The sequence below is a fragment of the Gavialis gangeticus genome, unplaced genomic scaffold, assembly GCF_001723915.1.
Source record: "Gavialis gangeticus isolate Ggan-Ray unplaced genomic scaffold, GavGan_comp1, whole genome shotgun sequence".
Taxonomy (NCBI): Eukaryota; Metazoa; Chordata; order Crocodylia; family Gavialidae; genus Gavialis; species Gavialis gangeticus.
The window spans coordinates 46,178,468-46,200,651 of record NW_017729030.1 but is presented as its reverse complement, the minus strand read 5'-3'; the positions used below and the strand labels follow the sequence as shown (position 1 = coordinate 46,200,651).

General features: G+C 43.6%; 1 long non-coding RNA gene across 1 annotated transcript; it reads right to left on the bottom strand.

Annotated features, from left to right (window-relative positions):
- Positions 1–8,770: 8,770 nt before the first annotated feature.
- Positions 8,771–19,937, bottom strand: LOC109300990. Its single transcript, XR_002098391.1, has 3 exons — positions 19,828–19,937; positions 16,728–16,729; positions 8,771–8,781 (listed from the first exon to the last, which is right to left on the bottom strand). It is a non-coding gene; the product is annotated as an uncharacterized LOC109300990 (long non-coding RNA).
- Between the last annotated feature and the right edge of the window lie 2,247 nt (positions 19,938–22,184).

Genomic DNA, 22,184 nt, shown 5'->3' with positions numbered 1-22,184 from the left:
CTACATACCTCAAGGTAGCAGGCAGCTCGTGAATGCTGCGATGCTGGGGCACATGAAGTGTACCCTAGTGTGCTCGGCAGCAGATCTGGGAGTGGACTAGGAGCACTTCCTCTCCACTTCCAGGTCCGCCAGGGAGTATGCAGGTCCCCACCCCCATGTCCCCCTGACTCAGTGACTGGTGCCTCCTAGGTCTGGGGGGCATCCAGGGTCATCCCACGGCTGATCGTTGAGCCAGGAGGGTGCGGGAGTCGGGGGCCAGTGATCTGAATCAATTAATCGAATCAGTGTCCCCAATTCAGGCCGAATCCAAATTGGAATCAAATACGGCCTGGTTCTCACACCCCTAGTAATGAGCATGGTGAGCTTAAAGGAGCACGTTAGGGAGGAACACGGAAAAACAGCTTAGTAATGAAAAACAAACTGGGGGAAGCATGAGTACCATGACTTTTACAGCAAGTGATCCAGTGGTTCATATTCTATGGACCTCCCCCATATGGAGTTTCACAAGAGATAGACCATTAACACTTAATGCTTTCTCCCGTTTCTCCTCCTGGACCTCTGAATGATAGTTCATGCAAGTCTCCTTTTCATCTCTGCTCAAATCATGGGATTGAGGGGGATGATATGGAGCAAAGGAGGATATGTGAAATGGGCCATCAGTAGGAGATATTATATGGGGCTCATGAAGATGCTGTTTGTGGGTGTCTGGCTTCAGAGTCGTGGCAAGAGCAGAGCAAAGTGGCTGCTCAGGGACACTAGCTCTTCTCTGCTTTCTCTACCAAACAAACATCCTCTTGCCTTGTCAGAAATGAGTCTGGCTCCTGCAAAACACAGGCAGCTCATCTGGTAGGAAGGAAGTAGCTGACAGATACTCACATGAGCTAATTGTAGATATGACACACATTCTGCAGGTTATATATAAAAAAATTCCAGTCCTTTATACTCAAGAGCTCTGCAGTTTTCTAGAGACCCTGAACAGAGTTAACCAACAAAAAATATAAGTCGGAGTTGTCATTAGCAACTATATCTTATGCTTTTCCACTGTTAATGGGAAAAAGGGAAGAAGCATGGGAGAGGAGCTAACTCCTATACAATTTTTTTAAAGCTGCTTTTGTAATCTTGGTTTCGGTTTCACAAATACAGATCTTGCTTAGCATATGCCTTTGAAATGGATCTGCACTTCAAAAATATATATTCCTTCTCCAGGCAATATGTGTTTTCTAATATTGTTAATTCAAGGTTTCTTGTAGAATGTAATAGGATACCTAATCAGTATCTGACATGGAAGTGAGTCACCTTCTGAAATGAAAGTATCATGCTCTGAATCATGTATTTGTTTTTCTTATCAAGTACTTAAAGGATTGGACACTTTGAACAATTCCCATCAAAATGCATATGCTGAGGAAAAGAAATGTAGAAAAAACCAATTGTATGTGCAAAAAAGAACAACTCCTTTGCTAGCGTCATACCTCTTCCTAGAAACCACAAAATCTGCTCCATATGAACTCTGCAAGTTCAGGTTCTGGCTGACTTTAAAGAAATCAATCCATTCTCTTGATCCATTTTATGAATCTAAAGAAACTCACTGTCTAATACAATGGAAAATAGGTCATTTTTTTTTAAGATTTCAATTTTTGATGCAAAAATTTTCATGAAAAATCCATCAAGTTTTTTAACCAATCATAAAATGGATTGGAAAAATTAAATATTTTTTTTAAATTGAATTTCAGTGAAAAGATGATAGCAGCTATTCTTGTGAACTTACTTTCCACTTTGAACCAGCTGTACTACCAGTTCTTACATTGATTGGAATCAGCTTGTTTCAATTAAGAATAGAATGGAAAAACCTTTTGTATAAGAAGTTTTGCTTGTCTCTGATTAATTAATAGCACACTTGCAGAATATGTGAATAATAAACTCTATAAAGATGTTGGGTTTATCTTTTCTCACGAATAATTTGCTAATGGTTCAGAAAATAAAATATTACATGGTAAGCCATTTAATCAAATACAGTTCTATTATGGAGCTAAATTTAAATCTCACTTGGCAATTTTACTGATGGCATTGTCATACAATAAAATATCTGTGCTGTTTTAACTTAATCAGAAACAACTTTTTGTTTGTTCTTCTCTATTTGATATCTTCCTGAAAGTTTACAGCATCTGGGACAGTGACCCATGTATTACTTCTTTTAGCAGCCTAGGTTCCTGTCTAAACATAAATTTTGTGAGTTGTTCTATGGGAAAGCGAATATTTCAGTTCTTAGAATACCATTACCTACTGAGGCCCCCCAAATTGCTCAAATTGAAGGAAAGTAAATACTATACAAGATCCATGAAAGATGCCTGCTTTCTAAAATTAACTACTTTTGCAAAATGCTTCTCCACTGACATTTTCCTTCACAAAGGATGGGGGTGAGGAAAGAAGAATGAGGGAATGGAGTGAGGAAGAGCAGAATTACTGTGGAACACTGCCCCGGGGCAATTCAGTGTCATCTCTCATTCAGATCTTATACACCAAGACACCACTAATGCCTGATTTGCCATTTTGGAATTAATTCCTACCCTTTTTACCTTCATTTCTTCTCCATTTCATCCAGTATTATTTTATCCCTTTCACTCTTTTTCTATATTTTTGGAGAACAAATTTTCCCTTTTTTTCCCTCTTTTTCCAGACAGGTCTTCCTATGTCCCATTTCCCACTGTCCTTACTGTTTCCCCTGTCCACCATGGTCTATTTCTGTTTCTTTGTTTTCTGTGCACCTCACCTTCTTTGCTTCCCATAGTGATTCTCCCCAGTAGTGCTTGGTGGCCACATCTACATGAGATGCTGGCTGTGCGGTTGCTACTGTGTAGTCATTTAGTACTTGTATAAACAAGTGACTGCAATAACCCAAGTAACTGAGCAGGGGCACACATGTAAGCCAAGTTACATGTGCACCCCTGTAAGGAGCAAATTTGCTCCCAGCAGGAGCAGTTCAGTCCAGAGTTGCTTCTACCCCTTGCAACAGCAAAGGGGAGCTCCATGCTCCCATGGGTGCCAGCCCCAGGCTGGCAGGGGCACAGGGGTCAGGCTTGGGTTCCAGGGAGTGGGAAGGGAACTGCGTGACACTTGGGATAACAGCCTAGCTTGGCGATGCTGAAATGGAGTGATGCCCTGTGCCCAAGGATAGGGGTACGCAGCACCAGGAAAGGCGCGGGGTGGGGTGGAGGGGGGAGGCACAAAAGAGATGCACGGGCAGAGCTGGGAGCTGAGCAGCAACATCGGAACCACGGAAAGTTCCCTGCCCTTGCCCTCTGCTGCCTAGGCTGACTGGGAGTAATTTGCTCCCAGTCAGCATCCACACATGCGTTACTACGCAGTAGCTAATGCACCATTAATCTAGTACCTGTATTTGTTAGTACTAGCAAATGGCACATTAGCCTAATTTACTGCACAGTAAATCCCATGTACATGTAGACAGTGATGCTTTACTGTGCCTTAGATTAGTCTATTGCACAATAAAGTGTCTTGTGTAGATGCAGCCTCTGACTAGCAGGTTGTCTCAGTCCTGAGAGGATGACATCTTATAATCAGGAGCTAGAATGGGCATCCAGTCTATTCTTAACCACTGCTTTCAACAGCTCTTAATCCCTTTTTGTTTTGGGGGAGTCCACACAGAAGTTGAGCATGTGGGTGAAAGAAATTCTCATCACTTGACATGGAAAACTGGATATGTGTAGAAAGAAGACAAAATCCCTTTCCTATCACAGCTACTCTTGTAGGTAAGTTCTATTTTACATACAAGTGAAGCGATGAGATATGGACTTACCCGAGGTCAGTCAGCAAGTCACTGTCAGAGGTGGAAATAGAACCCAGGATACTCAAGCTAATCAGTAAAATACAGTTTTAAAATATTGTTATCTAGAACCTACAAAGCTAGAATGGTATGCTGGCTTGTGAGAAAAAAAAAACAACAATCAGGAAAACATTATTTATAAATGGAAGGGCGGGAAGGCATTCTATATACTGAATGCCATAAACAATGAGCACCATGGGACCAACAAAACTATTTTAGTGTTTGTGTGTTGTTGAAAACTTTGCTTAAACACAAACATTGTTAATCAACATGGATTTATAAAATATTTTGTTTGATCAATGAACTCTGCTAGATTTTTAAATGATTGCATGTTTCATATCTGCATGTCAGAACTGAACAGAAGACTTGAGAAGTTATTTTAAAACTTACTGTAATCACACTATTTAGTTGTTTACATTAAGATTTGAGGATTTTCTTAAATAATGAGAATTACATTTTCAAACAAAGGGATTTACATTGTCCTCCATAAATTATGTCCCTCTACATACAGGGAGAGGTTTCAACCAACATTTGCATTCACAATAACAATAATTAGACATATGCATGAGGAAACTATTGTTATGAAAGTTGATCCAAAGCCCAATTAATTTAATGAAATAAAAAAAAACTTCCATTAGCTTCAATGGGCCCATGAATTGTACCTATACTCAACAACAGAATCCAGCTGAAAGCCATATTTTTTCTGTACTATAAACTAGAATAAATAAATAATCAACAAGTGGTTTCTCATGCCTTAATTCTTTCCCTTGCTGTATCCTTAAAAAAGGAATAGTTATACTGTATTATAATTAGTCCATCTGATTTCTTACATATATTTTTGATAAATCCCTACTCTGTTCCAAGCATGTTGTAACTATTTGTTTTTCATGTCTCTCTCACAGCTTTTTATCCCATTACTTAGTATGCTGCAAATTGCCTGTTTCATCGGTGTTCCTGACTTTCTAGATTACATCCTGCTGTTTACACAGCAAAACAAACTATATAGCATCCCAGGGGCCCAATTCAATGCTCCTGTCACAGAATACAAGTGTGTTAAACTGGCAAAAATGGCATTTGTCAGTGCTTTATGATGAGAGAATCAGGCCCGGTTGCAGAGAAAAGGAATTAGACTTCATATTCTCTCCCCTTCTTTGTCCTTATTCTTTGGGAGGCAACAATCCCAAGTCAGGAACATCTCAGATTACTTTTTTGCCTGTTGCCTAATATATAATAATGAAAATTAGTATCAACATTTATACTAATGCATTTAAGCCATTAATCCCTTTGAAGCTACTTTCAACAAGTTTAAGGTTTAAGACAATTCTGTTAATTGCTAGGGCTTACTTGCGTGGGTGTTACCCTGTTTCAGAAATGCCATGCTCTGAAGGATGTGGAAGTATCCTGACTAAATTCCCTGCTGAATTCAAAATTGTTTTCAAAGCAATTTAAAGCCACATTGTTTTCTATTCTCTTGTCATGCTCCATCTGCCCAGTGGAGGTGTAGGATGCTGCTATACCGACAATGAGAGAAACAGAAGTATAGAAGTGCTGCCAGTTTGGAGGGGGATTGTTCACTTCTTGAGAGGAAAGAGTCCCAGGCACCAAAATCCACAGGGGACGGGTGGGCAGGGGAAGATGGAGCACTGCAGCAGCAGGGCTGATGGCTCCCACATTTGGTCACTTCTTGAAAGCTGCAGAAAGTGTGTTTCATTCACATCATGCACAGGAAGGATAGAGGGCAGGAGTGGGTGAAGGACTCTGTAGTAGGTGTCACAGTCAAATCAATTAATATAGCCTTCAGCAGCAGCTGGCAGGTCAGGGAGGCTGTTTCCCTTATGAGACTTGAGAGGAAGCTGAAGATACAGTCTGAAAGGAAATTTTCCTCCACCCCTTGCCCCACTGCCCTGGTTGCAACTTTCTGCATTCCCTTCCTCCCCTCAGACCTCATCCCTCCCCAGTCATTTCTCTGCCCCATTACAGAGCCTTGAACAGTTGAGAGATCTGGAAGCTAAACTCTAAGGCCATATCCAGGTGAGCGTGGCAGTGTGGTATGCGGCACCCCAGACAAGTCTGCAGCACCATGTACTGCATGTTCAGTTGTTCTCCGAGCTGCGAGGGAGCAGCACAGGGGTTTTCTTTCACCACTGCATATCCAGGGGTAAAAGAAAAACCTGTTGAAAAATGAAGGGGAGTGGCATATGAGGGGGCACTCCTCACTGCTCAAAACTGGAGCCTAGACAGCTGAAGCCATGCACCAGCTGCTGGCCAGGATCCAAGCAGCAGGATTACTACCACTGCAACCCCAGGAGGTCCCCAAGACTCCAGGTAAGGCTGCTTGGGCCATCCCAGTGCTGGCCCCAGCCTCTCCTACCCCACCCAGAGTAACCTGCCATGTGCCAGAGGGCACATGCACAAGCATTTCCTGGGGACAACTAGCAGTGGAACAAGGTGTCCCACTGGTAGTTGTCTCCAGAGAATCAAATGTCTGCACTTGTGTGGATGTGGCCTAAGAGGGTGTAAATGGAAAACAAAAAAGAAGTTTGCCAAATTTGGAATTCAAAATGGTACAATTTGAACAGCTCAGTATGAGCTACCACTTGGGAAGATATCCAAGCTCAAGAGTATTTTTTGAATACCAGTGACTCAGGTGGGGTGGGTCACACTCACATGCTGACTCTGTATATGATACAGGTCTCTCTCCTACTTCTACTGTCTAATTCTGCCAATGGCTGGCAGCAATGGATCTCATGGCACAAATATTTTTCTACAGCAAAAAAAGAAGAGACTTTTCTATGTCTAAACTACATCTACAGGGAAAAAGTCCAGTGAAAACTTTTTAAAAACATACAAGAACAGCAGCATAGCTTGGCTAATCTTTAAGGCAATGACATTTTTGCATCACTTCCTTCTTCTAAGTCTTAACACAGTGCAGAAGAACACATGGCTGTACAATACCAGCTCCTAATCTCAGTCACACTACTTCAAATGTTGAGTAACCCTGCTGTCAAGAATGGAGTTACCATGAGTTTACAAAAGTGTAATTGAGAGCAGAAGATGGCTGAAAGCGCAGGGAGAGCTATACACCAATGTACTATGAAATTACCACTTATGCTACTAAGGCTGCCCTCTCAGATTACCACCAGCTTCATCTTTGTTTCTTTTCTTGTACAGAAGCTGAATTTGTTAGGCTCACTAATTTCATGGACAAATGAGCATTTGTACTGTTTACATTGACAAGGATAAATTGAGATCAGGCAGCTGAACAGATACACTCAGAACTGACCTGACAAATGACTGCGGGTTCTGAAGTTTCCTGTTTTATGTTAGTCCATGCTATAATTTAAGATGTGCCAGGACTACAGCACTCAGGGCCACGTGAACAGGCAATGGTGGAAGTGAATGAAGTTGGAGGTGTGTGGAACTGCCCTACCTGTATGAGTACAGCTCCCCACCACACCCCTATTCTGATGTAGGTATTCTCTTCTGCCAAAATAGGTGGACTTGGGGGAGAGGCTTTCTAAGTTTCATGTTCAATACATGTGTCCTTTGCAGGCCACCAGATCACAGCATTTTGTATCCCAAATCATTGCTGGCAGAGGTAGCAGTGACTTCCCCTTAGCTATTTTTCAGCACTGTGGATAGGATAAGTCAATATCAGAAAGGGGGCACATCGTGGAAGCAATGGCAGGGAGCCGAGGGATCTACCTGTATTGAAAGTTTAAGGACCTTCAGAACTGTCTCCATGAAATCTCAGACTCCAACTTTTTGTGTCCACTTGGACTAAAAAAGTCTAGTTCTTTTGTTGGTCTCTCCCCAAAGCAGAGAAGTGGTGTAGCTGATTGGAAGCTTGTCAGGAGCTTTGGAGGTGTCCTTTCTTTTTTCACACTAAATGGTGGAAAGGGAAAATAGTGATGCTGTTTTTTTTCATACCTGTCTACAGCTAGTGATGGGTTTTCCTGTAATCCTGTTCAAGGACATTGCCCATCGTCCTTCATCAGGCCTCTCACCTTACTCCCTCCTCACCTATCCAAAGCAATGTTGTACACTTAGGCCCAAATACAATTTCACCTTCAGGTATCTGAGCTCTCCAAAGCCCTGTCATGCAAAAGTTACCTAGGATCTAAGATAGCTCCTACTTAACCCTGCACAACAAGATTTGTCATTGCAAGCATGTTGAGAAGGAATCCAGAACTGCCACCACTGGTTCTGTTTGAGATTCCAGGTGCCATGTTGGTGTCTTACAAAGTCAAATCAGAATTCCACAGGCCAAGTTTGAGTGTTGCAGAAATGATATGAGGCATGATTTGTAGCATTCAAGATATTGTATTGGATTTGGGTAATGTCCTTAATATAAAAAAAGGGTAGCAAAACTATATTTTATAGGTAGCCCCATTCTTAACAGATACCTCTTGTGAAGAAAAAAATACTTACATCTATATATGAACAAACCCATCTGTTCCATGCCACTGCATGCCAAACAGCTGAGTTCAGTCCACGCCAGTAAATAAGGTTTTGGGTAGCTGACACCAAAAGGTTCTTAGTCTGCAGAAATTCACATCATGATCTACTTGCATGTTAAGCAGAGGAAGTCAGGAATCATGGATCTGTTCTACCCTTCTGTGCCTTCAAAAGATCTTTAAAGAAAAATACACCGCCCCTTTGTATTTTTAGTCTTCTGTGTTCATAAGGCATTTGGGTAGTGAATCCCCGCAGCTAGTGACCAGGGAAATACTACATTCGGATAAAAGGCTGGATATGAAAGACTCATTTCAGAATTTGAAACCATAAAATACTTCTGTGTTTTGTTGAAAAGCGTTCTTCTAACAAAGATAAAAAAAAAAAAACAGGCTGTTTGTTTAGCTTATTTAGTATAAAATAGTCTTGTCAATCAAGAAGAAGCTTCCAGTTGTTAGAATCGTTTAATTAATAACATGTGTTTACTACTGGGAGAAGCACTCTCAGTGTGCTAAGATTTTGTTTGTCAGTCATTCATTGGAGCCTCACTGTTAATAGCATACAATGGCTTGTGGTTATGCCACAATTTAACCCAGGTTTAAAAATACAAACTAGAGCCTTGGTGGTCTGCTGAGAACAGTGAGTGAGGCAAAGGTACTGGTTGAACCTGCGTTGTGGGCTGCTGACTCGGAATACTATACAAGCTACTCAAATTTATTGACTAGAAGCAGGACTAGAATGCACACGGTGGTAAGTGTGTGTGGGTGCACCCAGGTTGGACTACAGCTTGGCTGCATTCTGGAAGGAGGAGGAAAAGCAACTATTTGGCCTCCTTTCCTTAAAGACAAATTGGAAACAGATACCACTAAATAGAGATTTTTTTTTTTGCAGTCTAATAAGAAAAAATGCTATTTTCCTTTGTGATTTTTATTTATTGATATGAAGGATAAGTTTGAGAAAAAAATAACTCGAATTAAAAAGTCAATACCTACCCTGCAACATGAATAAGTATCACCCTCTCACCAAAAATCTTTGCTCAATGCCATCCTGATTTTAATATTAAAGGCTGAATCCCGGGCTCCATGTTAACCAGGACTGACTGAGTACTTTTCCCAGAAAAGGGAGAGGCACTTGGCTACTTAAGAAAAAGAGTAATGGGTAGATATTAAAGTATCTCTGAATAAACCTTGACCTCCTGGCTGGGACATAAAAGTCGTGGTGACTAAGCACTCTCTCTCAATTATGTTCAGATTATGATAGGCTAACATTCCAGTTCACCACCGGGTTGTGCAAAGATTTTAATAATCTGACAAACCTAAATTCACCTCCTGAGGAAATTGTATCCACTTCACCAAAGTACTTTAGAGCATGAGGCATTTTCATGGACTCTCTTCCTGCTTTAGTGCAATAGGAGCATCATTTTTAAATATCAACTTTTGTATAAGGAAATCCCTGCCTTTCTCTTCCTGATAAAATTAATCTTGATTTTTGACCTCATAGAGAGATTTTATATCTAAATTAATCCAAATCATTGGGAGTATAGACAGGTCAGGTAGGTATAGCTTTTGGAATTACTAAATGTTATTCATCATCAGAAATGTAACAGTGCAGCTGCAGTGCATGGGGGCAGCGGCCACTTCCAACTGCCTTCATGCTGCTGCCATGATCATGCAGCAGCAGTGGCAGTAGTTCTCTCCTTCCCCCCTCAAGTCAGCACCTGGGGCAGCTGTTCCCGCCACCCCACCCTGCTGTACATCATCTGGGTCAGTGACAAGTTTTCCATTTGTTTTAATATTACGAAAGTGTTTTAGGGGGTTTGGGCTTTGCTTTTAATCACTTAAGTTAATGAAGGTGCATTCATTGTGCTATGACCAGAGAGGTTTTTTTTCATTAGGCAACAGATTAAACCAAAAACATAGAGAATTTTATTAAGGATGCTGTATTGACTAAAACTCCTATTCTGCAAAGCCCTTTGGCCAAGTACAGACATTACACTTGTACCAGTATAAGTAATTGGAAACCAGTCTGTACCTGTAACAGAACAAAAGTTTGGCATACAAAACCGGTCTATACCCATAACCCATCAGAAGTTCAGCACACATGGACCAGTTTAACCCTGGTCTAAGATTTCCACCCCCCAAAGCATGACTGTGTGTTCTGTTCACTACCAATTTAATCTACACCACTTACAGAAAACCGTGCAATTTAGATCGATTCCACCATGGGCTTTTTGAATGTCTGTACCTAGCCTTTGTGTTCATAACTCATATTAAAGTCAATGAGAATTCTGCATGTGTTAACTTTTCAGGATCATAGTACTATACAAAATTTTTCTCTTCTCTGATCAAAACAGATAGACCCTTGAAAAATTGCTGAAGCTTTGATGGTGCCCACATTGTGTTCGGGTTATGTCTACTTATCCTTTTGAAGGACAGTTCATTGACTTTCTATCTTGATAAGCATTCTTTGTACCAAATGAAGAATCTAACAGCAGTGTGCACCCTGTATAAGGACTGTGCTATACTATATGTAATGCAAAAGAACCTCAAAGTAGAAAGTTTAGTAAGATGGAAGAGAAAGTCCAGAAATAGCTTCAAATCTCTGAAAAGAAGCTTAATTCTGAACCTAATGCTACTTTAAGCATGTTTATAAATCCCATTTAAATCAATTGGATTTGGTTACATGTTTTTGTATTTTGTTGAATCATGGCCCAGGTTGGTAAGATGCCTGAAACTTCAGGTTTGGAGTAAGGCAAAGTGGGGAAGTGTGTGCTTCTGCTGCCTATGCTTTATCTTTTCTGTGGATAAACAGAGGCACTTCTCCAACTGCACAAAATTCACATACGATTTTTTTTTTTTACAACTATCCATATGCAAAGCTGCTTGGCTGTGTCAACTCTACAAAACAGTGTCGGGGTACAATGGGGTGGAGCTGCTGTAACTGAAGCCCAGCGTCAGTATTTACACTTAGATACCACAAGCACTGAATAAAAACCTAAAAGAGTGGGAAACAGGTGGTTCACTGATGGCCAGTATCTGCCATGTTCGACACCCATTCCAAAAAATGTGCTCATCCCTCATTCTGACAGGACTGCTCATGCTTTCCACATCAGGTGCTAACTATTATTTGACCATGTCCTGTAAACTGTGTTCAACCATGGTTGAAGTGATGGGGCTCCAGTGATTACAAACACAGCCGTTTCTGCAATAGAGACCCAGCTAAACTATGCAAAACCATAAACAAACTCTCTCAACCTTCTTTTCTAGACAAAGAAAGTCTTGAGAGAACCACATAAATGGGAAGATGACAGAAAGATGGGGTGGGGAAGGTACTGCTTTATTCTCATGCCCCTGACAATCCATCAATGCATCTGCTTTTGTAATACACCAGCATCTTACCCTTAAGACTGAGTCAAAGAAACCGGCAAAGGGAAGGAAGACCAACCCCTTTTTGTATTCAACAGGTTTTCACGGACTCAAGCAGGGTGGAATACGAATGGACCTATGTGCTTAATAGGTAGAATACAACCCAGTCCACAATGCATAGTATAATGATGAGCATCGTTGATGGAGAGGGACATTGAAGTGTGAGAACAAGAACTAGAGACCATTGCTCACAGACCAGAGATCATACATTTTCTTTTGTTTGTTTCACATACTTGTTCTTTGCTTGTTTGTATACTGCTTACTAAACCATCATAAAGGTGTGTTATGTAAATGACTATATTTTTCCTGTTGTGTCCCTTACTCTCATACAGATATCTAAATACTGTCATTGTTTATTCTCAGCAAAACAGCTTTAGTTTCTTCACAGTTCTGATCCGTAGCCCCTTGCCATTCTACTCCTATACTTCTCCTAAGGAAGAAACACTCTAGCAATATTAAACTATGTGGTGGAGTCTGAGATGCATAACAACCAGTGAGAACAAGTCCACCACATGCACTGCATTTGTACTCAATAAAAACCTCCAGAGATTAACAGAAAGTACAGTCAATACAACCTACCCTGATGCAGGTCACACTGGAGGATGCAGGGCCAGGTAGTCACCTGCCTTCAGAGTGAGCAGTGGGACCAGCCCCAAAATTAGGGTCCTGCCAAGAAGCAACCAGCAGGGGGGTGAGGGTTACATGGGAGGTTGGGGTGGGCAGGGAAGAAGGGGGTGTTTTTGACCCTTGCTGAGGTTGGGGTGGAGATGAGGGTGGACTGCTACAGCTCCTGACATGGTGTTTGGGGAGGCAGGACAGGCCTGGTTTTGCTCCAGCATTTGGGGGAGGGGGGCAGTGGTCCACTATTCCCAGCAATAGGGGATGACCTTGAGAGATGAGGGAAGTGTGACTAAGGCATATTTATCTTCTCACATATTGACTGATGAAGTGTGAAATGCCAAGGCACCTGTTTTCTGTGCCAGAGGAAAGGAGAGGGTGGGGGCATGACCAGTGTTAAACAAAAAAATGGAGCAGATAGCATCTTCAACCCTAAACTTTACGTGGGCAGGATTGGGACATGACACTGCCCGCAATCCTCTTCCCTTTTGGGGTTTTTTAGCCATGATGGCCTGGTATTGGGTTCTGACTGTGGGGACACTCTGTAGAGGCCACATGTCCCATGGTGGGGTGAGGGGAAACAGACCCAAAAGGCACCTTCTGGAGACAATCTCCTGCAGAGGGCTTGGACCTAGTGGGGCAGCATTGCCCTGTTACCACACTTGCCTGCTGTCTTTGGATGCACTCCATCATTAGTCACTACCCCCAGGGGGTGAACATATCCCTCAGTGCTTGGGTCCCCATTATGTCTGTGCAGTGTGGTGTGAGCCATACTTTCCTGGGCAGTGATCGCTCATCAGTTGGTCTCAGAATCAGCACTGGGATTAGGAGGAGGTTTGGAGCTGGTCCTCTGCCACAACCCACATAGAGACCAGGAGATCTAGTGGGAGATGTTGGCACCAGTGAGAGGGGCTCTGAGACATCAAAGGAGCAAGAGCAAGACACCCTTGACCCGGCACAGGAAATGGCATATCTCTGCATGTGTGTTTGCCCTGAAGACCCCTGAATCAGAGGGTCAGGGGTTGGGGAGGAGCGGGAATGGGCTCTTGTCCCAGGCCTGGCTGCAGGGAGGACAGCATGGTATTGGGGTCCATGTTCTGCATGAGTGTGCTGTTAGATCTGTCTTCTGGATTCTCTGCAGTGGGGCCCATGTACTCGCATACCTGCTAGACATCAAGGGAGCTGAAATTCAGTTCCACTGCACCCTTGGCCCTGGTTCCCCTGTATCACTGGGGACTGGCACCAACAACCCAGAGACCCTGGTAACCTCTGGGACCAGCAACAGAACTACTTGTGCTTTGGAGTCTCTGGGGAACAGCTCCTGAGCATCCAATCCCTGTCTCCCCAGGGCCCTCCTATGCCACCTGCCACTGAAGCCCTCCTGCTGGTGGCTGCACCTCCTCCCTGGTGATGCCAGAAGTGCATGGGGTAGTAACAGCCCTATTGGTTGGGAAAAAATGGGACAGTTCCTCATAGAAGGACATGGTGTGCTTTCTGCCACTGGAAGTCTGGTTGGCATTACACATGTGTCTGAATTGGTTCCTTATCCACTTTGATTTTGTCCTGTGCCACATCCAGTCCCTGTTGTGGCCCTGGACTCACATATGTTTGGCAATCTGCTAGGTCATCTCCCTGTTGTGGTGCCTACTGTGGAGCTGCTCCTGAGCAGCCTGCTTGCCCCAGAAGGCAATGAAATCTTTCTTCTCCATGACTCATGTCTGTGCGTGGGGTTGGGTACCAGAGGAGGATGGAATGGATTCTGTCATGGTGTTGGGTGATGCCCATAGAATCTTGGTTTCCACAGGTGGGCAAGGATCTGGCTGTAAAGGTGTGGATGGGTGTGTGTGGGTTCAAGTCCTGGCATGCGGGTCTCTCTTTTACTCCAACTGGTTGTTAATTGAGTCTGCTGGAACATGGCAATGACTGCGCTCCAGCAGCCTCCCACATCTTGTACATCAACGTCCCTGTGCTTAAAAATGACGCCAGGGTCACATGAACTAAAGCTCATTTTTAAGCCAGGGTGGGGGAGGAAAGCTGGTACATGGAGACACTGCAGTGCTTTAATTAGAGCATCCCCCCCACCTCTGGAGCAAGTGTAAAAGAGACCAGAGTGTCTCCCTGCAAGGGAGGTGAAGTGGGACAGGGCCAGCAATTCATGCTGGGATGCTGGAGCAAAGTGGATTAACTTGAATCAATAGGGGAACCATGCAAACATTCATTAGACTGGTCTAGCCCAAGTGGATCTAAACATAGTCCTCGTTGGATGCAACCTGAGTTTAGACCATGCTCACTGTTTCTAGACCACATGTGACAGTGATAAGAGCACTTGCACACCTGTCAGTTTTGACCAAACTAAGTTTGATTGATTGATCTAAATGAAATGTTCATGTACACCCTGAGGCACTAGGGTGACCAAGTAGATGAGCCAGACAGTCTACACACAACTGAGTCCCATGAAAATGCCTGCACTTTGTTCAGACCAAAGGGCCAGATCCTATCCTGCCCATTAGGCGCCAAATGGGACTTAGCTGGGTTAGCTGCTGAATGTGGATTTCCAGCAGCTAGCAGAAGATGCAGTTCCAGAGGTGGTCTCCTAATCAAGAGAAAGAGAGATTGCCTTCATATTCCATATACACAGGGAAAGAATGACCTACCATGCTAGGAAGTTAGGCCTTCCTTAGTCAAAACCCAAGGAAAAAAAGAGAAGTCAAGATTTGAGGTTCCTTGGGTCTACTGAACCCAGTGAGAAGTCTGCCTATGTCACACTAGATCCTACAACTCTAAGCACTGAACTCCTAGTTCAATACGAAAGAAAGCCACACTGAGAAAAGCCTGGTCAATGGGTACACAGCTAGGGGTGGGTCCACCCAGTTCAAAGAGTATATTGGCACCACATGACATACAAGTGACAGTTAACAGATTCTGACAAAGTTTCTATAGTTATTTCTGTAGGCCCATAGGTTTTGCCATATTATGTCAGACCAGTGATACAGATAATCTAACAGCCTCACCCATACACAGGCCAGTACCAGTTCCTCTAGAGGTTTTTTCAGGAAAACCTGATAAAGTAGATTTACAGGAGAAGTTCATACACATGTATTACTAATACCTAGTGACGAGAGAAGATCATAGCGGTGGGTATATAGTTAACCTCAAACAGATGGTAGTTACCTTGTGCCCCAAAGAATGAAAAGTTTCTCTCTTGTGGGCCATATCTGTATAGAGACTTCATAGTCCCTGGCAGGAGTGCCTTCAAGCAGGTTGCACTGCCCTGGGAGGCTTCCCTCCAAAACGGAAAAAAGCATAGCTACATCCATGTAGGCAAGTTAGTTAGCTTGAGAACAGTGATAATTAGTTCACTCCAAGCATCATACAGGACTTGGCTACTTTGCTTCCAATTCAAGAGGCAACCCAGTCTGAGGAGGACAGCATGCCTGAGAATGTTATTACCAGGGATGATAAACTTGATTATATAGTATAGAAATGGTCGAATGTACTTTACATCAGTCTGATATAGCTATGGATATGTTTCTTTAGGTGCAAGAGCATCTAAGCATTTATAAAGCAATGAATAAATATTTCAAGCAGCACTGTGTCAGAAAAAGCAAAAGCAAAATATTTTGGCAAAAATAGATTAAAGTAAATATAGTATAAATAAAGGATATATAGTAGGTACCTATAGAAAGTCTAGGGGAAAAGTGGCATATAGTTAACATAGGTGCTAAAAGCCTACATTCCTATACACAAAACATTTCACTGTGTGATTCTGCAATGTGTCTTCCATTTTGCACATTGTATTAAATTTTATTAGCATTCCAGGAAAAAAAAAAAGACTAGTTTCCATAGCCAGAAAAATTGTGGGTCATTATAGCCATTTTCCAAGAGCTGTATCTTTTCCAATGTATAGGACAAAAGAATAATCTTAAAAAAAAGGAATGCCACAGGGAGGAATTTCTCCAATATGTGATAACATAATGATATTCTGTGTTGTACATATCTTGATCCACAGAAACAGAATCTGATACAGTCTTTACACAAGAACCGTGTCCCACTTGGTCCAGCTTCCCCAAGTCAGGTCACAATGTTTTAGGGCATTCCAATGATGGCTTTGCTTCCCCCCACACCCCCCACCCCCATAAAGTACATACAACCATGTTTATATAAATTGACCATGTCTTAAACTGACCATTTCCACCTTTGAGATTTTTCATCTGAGGTGGGGAAAAAGGAAAAACATTACATTTTGGGTATACACACACATACATGCTAAGTCAATTTACCAAGGTGACTTAACTAAGTCAACTTAAGTTTAGCCATGTCAGTGCATACACACATACTGCTCCTTGACATGGTGGCAACCATCTTATGAGCAAAGTCAACTTAAATAATACAACTGAAGATACTACACCTTGGAGGTGTAGTATCTTGTGCCACATTGAAGTCACCTCTGCTCCACATACATGTGTATACTGACAGTTAAGTTGACTTCAAAAAGTTAAGTTAGTTTAACTGTCAGAAAGACAGTATATGCGTATGCACCCTTTAAAATCAAATGTGGCAATATGCTTTCACTTTCTACCAGTCCTATTTTTCTCAAATATTATGTCATTGATCTAAATTTATATGAAGAACTGTAAGCTGTTGGGTGTACTGGCAGTATGGCTCCAAAAATGCCAACCCTAGGTGAAGTGGTGAAAGGCTACAAGGGATGAGCCAATTGATACATGCTTGCCAGTTGTAACAGAGCCAAGATCCAAGGCTCAGATTAGTAGCTTCTTTTGGATTTAGCAGAAAATACTCTGGGTGGAGAAGCAGAGCCTTTGATAATCAAAGGGCATATGAGCTTCTGACACAGCAGTCCCTTAAGTTCAACAGCCACAGACGGGAAGTGTTAACTTGTACCTCTTCGGTATTTCAAAATACTGGTAATAAAAATTCTTGCGACTTAGAATTTTATAGATGTCAGCCTTCTGAGGCTTTTACAGGAAATTCTTCGTTAGGTCAGCCATGGGATGAGCAGTTTGTACCAGAAGTGTTGCTCCCACAGTGAACCATTTTGTGAGATGCTTTGAATAGTAGCAAAAGTAGTATTATACTAACCTGATTTTGCTTATCTTACCTTAAAATTGGCATCCTGTCCAAGACAAGAGCAAGTTCTCAATATAAGTTTATTGTGGAAGGAAATAAATATAGCAAACAAAATTGCTACCAGAAAGTGTAGCACATCTGTCATTTTTAAATGTGACCTGCAACTGTTTAATTGCACAACAAATTTAGTTACATTGGAGAGGCTGTGTAAGAGTTTAGTGAATGGAACAATGACTAAGAAACCTTACACTGTTGTTCTGAGGTAAAAACATAGGAAGTGAGGGTTGGAAGGGACCTCAGGATGTTATCTAGTCCAACCCTTGCTCAGAGCAGGGCCATCCCAGGCAAGGCTTGGTCTACCCAGATCGTAAATACCTCCAAGGATGGAGATTCCATAACTGCTCTGGGTAACCCCTTCTAGTGCTTTACCACACTACTAGTGAGAAAATTTTTACTAATATCTAACCTCAACTTCCCTTGCTGCAACTCAATGTCAGTGTTTCTTGTTCTGTCATCTGTCACCACTCAAAACAGTCTAGCTCCTTCCTCTTTGGTACTACCCTTGAGGTAGTTGAATACTGCAATGGAATCCTCTCTCAGTCTTCTCTTCCACAGACTAAATAAGCCCAGTTCCCTCAGCCCCTTCTCAGAAGTCATGTGTTCCAGCCCCCTCACCATTTTTGTTGCTCTCCAATAGACTCTCTCTAATTTGTCCACATTCTTTCTGTAGTGGGGGGCCCAAAACTGGACATAGTACTCCAGATGTGGCCTCACCAGTGCCAACTAGAAGGCAATAATCACTTCCCTTGATCTGCTGGCAATGCTCCTACTAATGAAGCCCTGTATGCTGTTAGCCTTCTTTGCAACAAGAGCACATTGTTGGCTCACATTCAGCTTCTTGTCCAGTGTAACCAAGATTATTTTCTGCAGAGCTCCTTCTTACCCAGTCAGCCTCCAGCCTATACTAGTGCATGGGACTGTTCCATCCTATGTGCAGGACTTTGTACTTGTCCTTATTGAACCTTGTGAGATTTATTTTGGTCCAATCCTCCAACTTGCCAAGGTCTCCCTAAATCCTAGCCCTACCCTCCAGCATATCTACTATTCCCCCCAGCTTGGTATCATCTGCAAACTCGCTGAGGTTGCACTCCATCCCGTCCTCCAGATCATTGATGAAGATATTGAACAAAGCCTGCCCCAAAACCAACTTCTCTGGCACTCCACTTGATACTGGCTACCACCTAGACATTGAGCCACTGATTATGCTTTAAGCCTAACAATCCAGCACATTTTCTATCTATTTTAGAGTCCATCAATCCAACCTGCACTTCCTTAGCTTGCTTGGAAGAATGTTGTAGGAGACTATCAAAAGCCTTGCTTAAGTCAAGGTATATCACATCTACTGCTCTTCCTGCATCTATAGAACCAGTCATCAGGTTGGTCAGGCATGACTTGCCCTTGGTGAATCCACGCTGACTGTTCGTAATCATCTTCTTTCCCTCCAAACTTGAATGAGTTGTGCCCCCGGCGGCTGGGGGGGGCACAGTGGCAGGGGGAATGTGGCGGCAGGAATGCAGTGACGGTAAGTGGGGGAGCTCCCACAGATGCCACCGGCACTGTCGGCAGCAGGGAAGGAGGGTGGTGAGCGTCGACCAAAGGTCGGCGACCACCCTCAGCCACTGCCAGCAGTGGCGGCAGCAGCAGTGGCCAGCGGGTATCATGGACTGCCCGCAGACAGCGCTGGCAGTGTCGGCGGTGGGTGGCGAGCAGTGACTGCCCGCAGGCACCACCAACAGTATCAGCAGTGCCTTTTTGTATAGGCTGCACTGCCACACTCAGGGGGTGCACATGCACCTGCATGCACCCCCTACTTGTCATCCCTGCCTCCAAGTGCTTAGAATTGGATTCCTTGAGGACTTGCTTCAAAACACTTCCAGTGACTGAAGTGAGGCAGACTGCTCTGTAGTTTCCCAGATCCTCCTTCTTCCCTTTCTTAAAAAGGTGAGCATTATATTTCCCCTTTTCCAATCATCTGGGATCTCTCCCAATCACAGATTTTCAGAGATAATGGTCAGCGACTCTGCAATCACATCAGCCAACTCTTTCAGCACCCTTGGGTGCATCATGTCTGGCCCCATGGACTTATACATGGCCAGTTTTTCTAAATAGTCCCAAGCCCTTTCTTTCACTAGTATTGGCTGCTTACCTCTGGTCCAAACTGTACTGCCAGATGCAGTAGTCTGAAAGCTGACTTTGCCTTTGAAGACTGAGGTGAAAAAGGTATTGAGTATTTCAGATTGCCTCCCTGTAACAGGTTACTTTCCCCAGCACCATCTTCCCTGTTATCTGCGCCCTATGTGGGGCACCCTTAGAGTCTCCTTTAAGGTTTCTTGAGTCCTTTACTCTCCTGCCACGTCTTGATGGAAATTATTATGTTGATGTTCTTGAAAGCAGGAGACTACCTATTGTATTTCATATGTTGAGGTCTTTTGCCTTCACAGGCCTTGACCCCGGTCTTTCTCTAGCTAGGCCTCCCTATCTAAACCCACCAAACAGAGTTTGATTCCAAGGCTATAGCCCTTTTTTGTTCTCTTAAGGCTCATGGCCCTCTTTCCTGCTCCAATCTGGAGCCCGATCTCCCTGGCCCAGAGGCCTAGCCACCAGCCCCACAACCGGGCTGGTGCAAGCTCAAGGCCAGGGAATGGCCTTGCTTAGTCCCACAAAAAAAAAAAAAAATAGTTGCATGTCAGGTGCATCAGAATACCCCAGCCTTTTAAGGTCACGCCTTCTGGCGCCAGGGTCAGTGCACCCCAAAATCCTGCACCCCCACTGGTGCCGGGGCCTATGTACCCCAAGAAGCCACCCCTTCACTGGCACTGGGGTTCCCACTCTGCAGTGGACCCCCAAAATGAGGCCTCCTCTTTCCCCTAATAGCCCCACCCAAACCACCGGAATGATTTAATAAATATGGACAGTCCCGTCCAAGGGCAATAACTGCCCCCCCCCAGTAAAAAAAAAAAAAAACGTGATCAAAGAAAGCCGCATGCTAGCTTACATTTTCACCAGGTTCATGGTTCTGATCCCCACTGTTGGCTTCTTGGGCAGCTGCTGTCTCTCAGGACTTCCATAGTCCCCTCTTCCAGCCTTTGGACCACTTACCAGGCCTCTCCCTGGAGCTCTAAGATGCACTCCTTCCCCCTCAGGTGCTGACCCTTGCTGCTGCTCTCCACAGGGTTTTTATAGTCTGCTGACTAGCTGGCCAGGCTCAGTATTTAACCCCCTCCTTACCAGCATTCCATGCCCAGAAAGTTCTGGCTTTAAAGGGGTGAATCTGTCTTTTGGTGACAGGGCTAGGGTTCCCTGTTACACACTCCCCTCTCTTTTCTTTCTTTGGGGGGTCTTTCTGAAGCCTTGACCTGGCTTCTAGTAACAGGGTTAGGGTTCCCTGTTACACTCCCCCATTTAGCAAGGGATACATACTTTCCCTGATCTTCCTCTTGTTACTGACATATCTGTAGAAGCCCTTCTTGTTACCCTTCATGTCCCTTGCTAACTACAACTCCAGTTGTGCTTTGGCGTTCCAGATTTCATCCATATATGCCCAAGCAATACTTTTATATTCCTCCCTGGTTAGTTGTCCTCATTTCCACTTCTTGTAAGCTTCCTTTTTTGTGTTAGCTCGCTAAAGAGTTGCCTGCTAAGAAAAGCTGGTCTTCTGCCATACTTGTTAGTCTTCCTATGCATCAGGATGGTTTGTTCTTGCTCCCACAGTAAGGTTTCTTTACAATACATCCAGCTCTTCTGGATCCTTTCCCATTCAGGCGGGCCTCCCAGGGGATCCTGCCAATCAGTTCTGTGAGTGAGTCAAAGTCTGATTCCACTGTGGCTCTGTATCAAGAGTTTCTGTACCAAGAGCTTGTCCAGACAGCCATGTCTGATTAATAATTCTAATTTATTCCCATCAAAAATTCTAACAGATTAACCAGTTAGAACTCTATGACAAATTTCACAGCCCTTTTTCCATTGCGGAACCACATAAAAGAGCTCTGGGTCAAAAAAATGCATTCATTTAGGACCGAGTCTACCAGCAGTCCTCTGATCACCAATAAAACAAGAATAACACCCCTGTTGCCAGACTCTCTTTTTTAAGTGGGTGGCCATGAATTCAGTGCTCTATTCTCCCTGTCATATATTAATTTTCAATACTGTGTAGAAGCTACACCATCTCTAGCAATTAGTCAATAGTCTGGACTTCTGCCTTGATAACTGTACTTGATAGAAGCTGATGTACATGGTTCTGTTCAGTGCTGGCAAGTAGGTCTATGTGAAGCTTCAGGTGCTGATTTGATCCAGAGGAGATTCAGCCTGATTCAGTGACTGAATCTCTGAATCTGAATTGTATCAAGAGACCAATTAAAAGGTCCAGATCAATTAGAAGCTCTCCAAATTGATTCACAAAAGATTTGGAGAGCTTCGGTGATTCAGGCAGTCCCTGCTCAGTGCTGCAGGGAGCTGGACCCAGACTCCATGCTGGTAAGTAGGGGGCAGAGGAGGGGAGGCTGGAGGAGACAATGGGAGGACCACTGCCAGACTCCAGCCCCTGCCTGCTCTCTCAGCCCCACTATGGCTGCCCCACCCAGCCCCAGCTCCCAGTTCTTTAAGAAAAAGCCCCCATTCGCTGGCTGCTGCCAGGTGGGGGGGGCTATCCCGCTGCCCCCCACTGCCCCGCACTGTGTGGGCGGCTCTGCCACAAGCCCCCC